The sequence below is a fragment of the Vombatus ursinus genome, unplaced genomic scaffold (genome assembly GCF_900497805.2).
Source record: "Vombatus ursinus unplaced genomic scaffold, bare-nosed wombat genome assembly UNPS02014832.1, whole genome shotgun sequence".
Classification (NCBI taxonomy): domain Eukaryota; kingdom Metazoa; phylum Chordata; class Mammalia; order Diprotodontia; family Vombatidae; genus Vombatus; species Vombatus ursinus.
The window spans coordinates 43,694,910-43,701,081 of NW_020954610.1; the positions used below are offsets into that span (position 1 = coordinate 43,694,910).

Consider the following 6,172-nt stretch of genomic DNA (forward strand, 5'->3'; position numbering starts at 1 on the left):
TTGGTGGGACTATAATGTTTTCCCCTATTACTGGAAGCTAAAATTATTTTAATTTAGTCTAAGATAATATTACTTTTTTTAATACATCAGATTGCTGATATGTTGAGGTCTTTTTTTTTCTTTTGCCTCAAAAAGTGACTTGTTCAAATTTTTTAAAAAAGAGAGAAAATGACAAAAGTATTCATCTCTTATTCCCTCCCTCCCTCCCTCCCTGCCTCCTATCCAGGGCCCCTTCCCTCCATTCCAGCGCTTGGGTGAAGTCAGTTCAGGAAGACCTCAGATAAGATGAGCCACACTGAGAAACAGCTTGTCAATGGAGGTGTTATAGAATGTCTCAATTTTTTAAAGGGTCTTCTTGTCCTCTTCTGTCATCATGACATACCCTTATGATCTAAGCACCTCCCATGTTCAACTCTATGAATGTCATTCTCTTGGTTGGTGAGATCATATTTAATAACCAAAGATACTTACTTCACATCAGCACCTCTAGCCTATAGGTAAGTAGTGTTAAACACCCAACTGGAGCATGAGTGAACCTCCCTCATGATTATATATATCACAATCTTTTTGGCCCATGTCTCCATGTATTGCAGAGCTAGTAAAGCCATGGCTATGCATTTTATCAGTCAGCCATTCCATCTTTCAGAGCAGGTAATAGTATGCATTTCCTACAAATCATTCAAGGTACCTAGTTTCCAATCCTGTCATTCCACATTTATGTCAAACTTTCCCATGTCAACTCCTTCTTGACCAGAATGCTAATAAGATCCCTCATAAACTCCTTGGTCACTTCCATACTGAAAAACTTGGATCTTTGACAAAAATTGTCTAACTATTCTTCCCCTCCCGTTTTCTATTTATGAAACTGACTTTTTATACCAAAGCTTAAATCTTTACATTCATATCTTTTGGGTTTCATCTTATTAGATTCCATCCAATTCTCTAGCTTATAAGGTTCGTTTTGGATCCCACCCCTGTCATTCCAGGTGTTAGCCATCCCTCCCATCTTTGTGTCCTCTGAAAATCACTTGAGTATGTCATCTATGCCTTTCTTTTTTCTTTTTTTTTTTTTGCTTAGGCAGTTGGGGTTAAGTGACTTGCCCAGTGTCACACAGCTAGTAAGTATCAAGTGTTTGGTCTGAGGCTGGATTTGAACTCAGGTCCTCCCAACTTCAGGGCCAGTGCTCTATCCACTGTGACACCTAGCTGTCCCCATCTATGCCTTTCTTAAAGTCATTGGTAAATATGTTAAACAGCACAGAGCCAAGAACAGAGAGCTGAGGTATTTCACTGAAAGCCTCTTGCTCTGTTGACATTAAACCATTAATAATTACTTTTTGAATCCTGACATCCAACAACTAGTTCTGAATATAATTTTATCATTGTCCTATCCTTATCTATCTTCTCCATAAGAATAGTGTGAAATATGGTGTCAAAGGCTTTTCTAGAATCTAAGTAAACTATATCCACAATATTTTCCTTATCTACTGAGTAATCCTATCAAAAAGTGAAATGAGGTTAATATTGCACAACCTGTTATTGATGAAACCAAACTTGTTCATGGAATCACTTCCTAGGAGTTTGTCAACTCTCTCTTTAATGATATGATGTAGAATTTTCCCAGGAACAAAAATTCACTGGTCTATAGTTTGCAGTCTTTGTTTTCTTCCCCTTTTTAAAAAATCAGAAAAATATTTGCCCTTATCTTGTGGTTCCCTTTCCCATTTTCTATGATCTTTTGAATTATCACTGATGGTGTCTTGAAAATCACATCTGCCTATTCTTTCAGTATCTGAGGATACAATTCATCTGAGACAGATATTTTGACCTCATCAGGACTAGCCGGGTGCTCTCTACCTGTTAAGAGTCATTTTTGTTCTTTCATTTCTAATGTAAAAGGCATTCTCTTTGGCAGAGAAAACAAAAGCTAAATAACAATCAACTAATTCTGCCTTCTCTCTGTTTTTAGTTATTCTGATTCCATCCATCCCAAACAAAAGTCCTATCTCTTCTTTGGTTCTCCTTTTTCTCTTGATATTAACTTTTTTTATTGTTGTTCTTCACATCCCTTCGTTCTGAGGTTTTTTTTTTCATTCTTGAGACTATTCTTATAGGACTGTGCCATGTTGTTATATTCATCCTTTGCACCTGGAGTTTCTTTCCACGTTGTATATTTCTTTAAAAGCAAGTTGGTATGTATCCATAACCATTTCTCCAGGCAAATCCCATTTTTCTTTCTCTTTGTTTCTTTAAATTTTTATTCTTGAACATCTCCCATCCCTTCTGGGCTGACGCTCCATGGGATCTTACCTCTCTTTTCTCTGAACCCTTTGAAATCTGTATTCCCAAAATCTAGGGTACATGTCAGACTATGCCAGATTTCTTCTCTTCTGTCACAAATTCTAGTCATCACTTCCCCTTAGGGTTCCCATCATTCCCACTATAACAACCAGATCTTTGATAGCACAAATCATGTCCAGAATAAAATTATCCCTTTTTTATTCCTCTGCCTTTTGTGAAATTATCACTAAGGCAAGTAAAAAAATCATCAGTTGCTCTGCTTTGGGCAAAAAGAAAACTCCCAAAGAATTGAATAATAGAAGTCCCCCATCACTACAACATGCTAGGCTTATGATCTCTTTCCCTAGCTCCTCATTTATTTCCTCTGTCTAGTCGGTCTGTTGTATACTCTGATGACAAAATTATTTCTGCTTCTCCTTTTATCAGCCTTCACCCAAATATCTTCATACCTCTCAACTCTGGTTCCTGGATTTCCTTCACTACACCCCCCTTCACCTACGTAATTTATTTTGAATAAGGTGTGCCCGTACAGAACTATAATCTGGTCAAGAATTTCATATCAAGTCCTAGTGACACCTTTGAGGTCAAATTTGCTTCAGGATTAGGACATTTCATACTTCTTGTTTGTTGCCTAACAAAAATAAATTTTAACCTAATTAGGTCTTCTGTCAAGGAGGGTAAATAGACCTTAATTGCCAGTTCATGCAATTGAAGGAGGCTTGTAACTGTACTCATTGCTCCCTAAAAGGAATGAGAGGGAGGAAGAGTTAGAAGAGTCTGTCAAATGACAGATTCTACTCTCTCCCATCTCTAAGCCTGTGCTTTGGCTGTTCCTCAAGCCTGGTATGGATTCCCTCCTCACATTTGCCTCTTAAAATCCCCTAGTTTCCTTCTGAGCTCAGCTCAAGTGCTACCCTCTATGTGAAGCCTTTCTTTTATACTTGCAGCTACTAGTAAACCTCCTTCCTATCCCATTATCTTTTTTGTTCTGTACATACTTTTAGATGGACATGTTGTCTCTCCCAATAGAATGTAAATTCTTTGGTGGCAGGGACTTTTTCTGTTTTGTATTTGTATCCCCAGTTCATAGCATAGTACCTGGAACAAAGTCGGTGCTCAATAACTACTTGATTGATTGATTGATTGATTGATCTAGAATGTATAGGAAGAAGAATGGACTTGCAGCCAAGAGATCTGGGTTCTAATCCAGATAGTGCCTCTTAACCAGAAATGGAACTTTGAGTAAGTCACTAAACGTCAATTTCCTCATGTACCAAAAGAGTCAGTTCAACTAGATCAGAGGTCCTTAACCTTTTTTTGTGTCATGGACCCTTTTGGCTGGCTTATGAAGCCTATGGACCCCTTTTTACCATAATAACCATAAAAATGTACAAAAGAAAATACAGAGGATTACAAATGAAGCCAATTATATTAAAATATATCTTTCAATTAAAAAAAAAGTTCATAGACCTCAAGTTATGAACTCTTGAGTTTTAGATGATTTCTTAGATTCTTTCCTGATCTAATACTCAGACATATATTCAAGAAAAACATCCATGCAGTACAGAAGTCATGTATAAATTCCCTCTGTGCAATATTCAAGATAGCTGACCTCCATTCATTTTTCAATTTCACATCAGTCCTGGGCAACATTCACTTCTGCAGCCCAATTCAACACACATTTATTGAGTGACCACCATATTCCAGGCACAGTAGTAGGAAATGGGGATACAAAGATGAAATAGTTTCTGTCCTTCAAGAAGATTACATTTTACTTATATCTGCAAATGAATGAACAAATTCAAAGGTAGGGTGTCTTTTCCTCCAGCGTACCAAGGGATGGGCAGTCAGACCCAGGTGCAGGCAATACAGGGGTACATAGTCTATAGAGAATTTAAAAACAGTAATAAAACCTACTTTTTATTATCAATATACTTTTAATTATCATCACATACTGGCAAGTCTAAAGGAAGTCATTGATAAAATACTCCTCCCTCCCCAAAATAAATATCTTTTGTTGACCTCAGTTCTGAATGACACTGACTCAAACGATGCATATTTGTTTCAAGAGAATATTCAGAACAGCTCAGAATTGTTCAAGCTGGTTTTAAGGATACTATTTGTGCTTCCAATCCCTGTGGTACAACATATTCCTATGTTTAAATAGCTGATTCAAAATAAACAATGATAGCATAGTGATTATAAAGACAAAAACAAAACTTACATGACTTCAGTTGTCACTCTGTATGACTACTTGGGAGTTTTTATTCATATTTAAAATTTAAACAGCAAACCAGAGTGTGACCTGGGAAATGTAATTTTTTTTTTGGTAAGTGGAAATTTTGTTTCAAATATGAAATATTTTACTGAATTTGAACAATATCTTTAAAGTAGACATTTATTCTTTTTTATGGTTGTTTTAAAAATGAAGAATCAAGAAAATGAAATGTGACATCAGTGGTAGGATTTACTAGTGCCTAAATTGTACCTTTTATAGACATTTTGGTTTTATTAAAATTCTCCTGTGAAGAGGGTTTTTTTTTATTAATCTCCACCAAATATACTTATATTTAAGACTTTTCCTAACTAGCTGTATATCTGTTGCTTTGTGGGAAAGAAACTTTTTGAAATTAAAATTAATAAAACATGTTCTTCAGTCAAGTTTAAGCAAACATAGATTGATGAATCTGGCTATACTGTCTATTGAATATGAGTGTGTGAAGATGATCAATTCTGATGAAGTCATTGACAAGTTTACAGAAGCTGAGGCTCAAAAATAGAAAATGTAATGTTATTACTCATTTCTGCAACAAATCAATATGTGGGTATAAGTTTTTTCCCTTTTTAAAAAAATAACAATGTAATTAAAAACTATTAATCATTACCTTTTTCCTTTTTTTGTACAATCTTTTTTATTGGCATGGCTATATATACTAAGTTCTCGGTATCTGGTAGGTATGCAACTTATCTTTTCTACGATCAAAGAACATGCCAATCAGAGGGTTGTGAGCTCTACTCAAATCTAGTTTAAATCTGGCCTCAGCCACTTAGTTGTGTGACCCTAGAAACCTGTTCACTTCTGTTTCTTCAACTGCAAAATGTGGATAATAAAAACACCTATTTGCCAAGGTTGCAGTGAAGATCAAATGAGATAATATTTCCAATACACTTAGCATAGTGCCAGGCACATAGTTGCTCAGCTGTTTTTCAGTCATGTCCAACTTTTCATGACTCCATTGGGGGTTTTCTTGGCAAAGATACTGGAGTGGTTTGCTATTTCCTTGTCCAGCTCATTTTACAGATGAGGAAACTGAGGCATACAGGGTTAAGTGACTTGCCCAGGGTCAGACAGCTAGTAGGTGACTGAGGCAAGATTTTAACCCAGGAAGATGACTTCCTGACTCCAGGCCTGNACTGAGGCATACAGGGTTAAGTGACTTGCCCAGGGTCAGACAGCTAGTAGGTGACTGAGGCGAGATTTTAACCCAGGAAGATGACTTCCTGACTCTAGGCCTAGGGCTCTATCCACTATGCCACCTAGCTGCCTTTGGCACATATTAGGTGCTATATAAATATGTATTCTTTTCCCTTCTGTTTTCTTACTCCCCCCTCTTCATCCAAGAAGTATTTATTGAATGCCTATTAGCAAGTTACATGGAGGTTGCAAACACCTGTGACCAAATCTTTGCCTTTTAGGAGTTTATGATTTTGGAGGAAATGAGACAGGGACATAAATAACTGCAACAGAATCTAACATATTATAGGTGCCATATTTTACTATTTTGCTATTGTAAAGACATTACAATGTTGAGTTGAGATGATATCAGAAGGCTTCATGGAGAAGGAATCCTATAATATCATAGGATTTAGA

General features: G+C 36.5%; 1 pseudogene; it reads right to left on the bottom strand.

The window, feature by feature from the left end:
- Nucleotides 1–276: 276 nt before the first annotated feature.
- LOC114026098 lies at nt 277–796 on the bottom strand (annotated as a pseudogene).
- Nucleotides 797–6,172: the final 5,376 nt, after the last annotated feature.